The sequence below is a fragment of the Pteropus vampyrus genome, unplaced genomic scaffold (assembly GCF_000151845.1).
Source record: "Pteropus vampyrus isolate Shadow unplaced genomic scaffold, Pvam_2.0 Scaffold160, whole genome shotgun sequence".
NCBI lineage: Eukaryota > Metazoa > Chordata > Mammalia > Chiroptera > Pteropodidae > Pteropus > Pteropus vampyrus.
The window spans coordinates 1,210,705-1,212,457 of record NW_011888941.1 but is presented as its reverse complement, the minus strand read 5'-3'; the positions used below and the strand labels follow the sequence as shown (position 1 = coordinate 1,212,457).

The following is a 1,753-nucleotide window of genomic DNA, read 5'->3' as shown; positions in this document are numbered from 1 at the left end:
TACCCACCTGGAATTCTTCAGGTGTCACTGTGTGATTCTGTCCTCACTTCTCACGCTGCCATCCCCAACCAAGCCTGAAGGATTTTTAGGAGGATTAGAAGAAGAGCCAAATGGAAAATCAAACAAGCAGAAGGCTTATCAAGAGATTAGTTCACATGGAATATATGCATTTGTGTGCCCCAAAGGGTGGTATTGTATGTACATGGAAAAGCTGTTCCGAGATTTACTTTTTTTTTTTCAAAAGTTAATAATAAATTTACTAAACTTACCAATTTCAAATTCAAAGGCTCAGTTATTTCTCTAAACTTTTAAGGTCAGTCAAATATATTTGATGAATTGAACCTATAATTATTGAGAAATTTAAATTCCCTTAAACTGTCCATTGTTAGTTGTAATCTTACTAATGTCTACTTAAAAATTATGGGACTGTTTTGATCGCTTAGGTATTTATTTATTTTTTTTTAAGCAAGGCAAAACTTGGTTGACCTCACAGATTGCAAGGACCTTATCAGCTTATAATCCCTTATTTTTTATTTTTCACGCCTATGGCACCATGTCTTCCTAGGTAGTCTCCCATCCAAGTACTAACCAGGCCCGACCCTGCTTAGCTTCTGAGATCACACCGGATCAGGCTTGTTCAGAGTGGTATGGCCGTAGACTAGATGTTCATTTTATATTAGAATTATAAGGCTAATCTATTGTCTCTATCAGTTTAAAAATCTCAAACAATATGGATACACGAAGTACCAATTATGCACAGATTCCTTAATTCAAAGATATTAATACCACAGATTAGATCTTACAAAGATTTTCTGTACTTAGTTTGAAGTCTTCCCACTATTGAAAGATATTTATCCATTAAGGAAACAATTATGGCATTCCACGAAATTTGGGAATTTATTTTCTATGTAATTTTAGGAGGTAACTTCTCAACTTGGTGAGTTTTTTAGAGTTAAAGGATTTCAGGCAAAATATGACTGTTCTTTGTTTCTGACCCTAATAAGTTATGCCTGACCCAGTTGGTGGTTCTGGATTAATAACTCCAAAACTCAAAGGAAATAATCAGGTAGTCCCAAAGATAAAATTAATTATACAGGAACTAATTATTTGTGAAAGACCCCCTAGAAATTGCACCATAATGCAGAAGGTTAATTAGATTGTACATTTCTTTGGTTCTTAAGATATATAATATTTATTTAACTCTGAAGACCTTTGGACCTGATGGAATCCTTCCTTCTTTTTCAAATACTGCCTCTCTCTTACTGACATTAAATGAGACCTGCTTGAATACTTCCTCTCTCTTACTAATATTAAATGATACATGCTTGAAAATTGAGTCTCCTCGCATGACTTCGCATGAGTACATGATCACAATTTTCAGTCATTCTGCTAACACTGAGGTCAAGTTGAAAACAGTGTTGAGAGGCTGCCTAGAGCATTATTTGAGGCTGACTCGTTGGAATGCATTGCCAATAAACAAGAGAACTCCTTTACTTAGAGCTGAACATGAAGTTTTTCATGTTACCTTAACTGGCCATTTCAGCCTTCAATTTCCCCCCTATAATCTTTGGTATTGCCAGAAATAAATGTAGGGGGGCATGTTAAAATAAAGCCCAAGGGGGGGAAAAAACCCAAAAGAACTCATTGTTTGGTTTTATAGTAAGGATTTGCTAATTTCTGAAAAATCCAGGGAGATAATGGGAAGTGTCCACTGGGGACAAAAATTTATTGCTTGTATAATCAGAAAAGTAGA

General features: G+C 35.3%; 1 pseudogene; it reads right to left on the bottom strand.

The window, feature by feature from the left end:
- Positions 1–540: 540 nt before the first annotated feature.
- LOC111745673 lies at positions 541–659 on the bottom strand (annotated as a pseudogene).
- Positions 660–1,753: the final 1,094 nt, after the last annotated feature.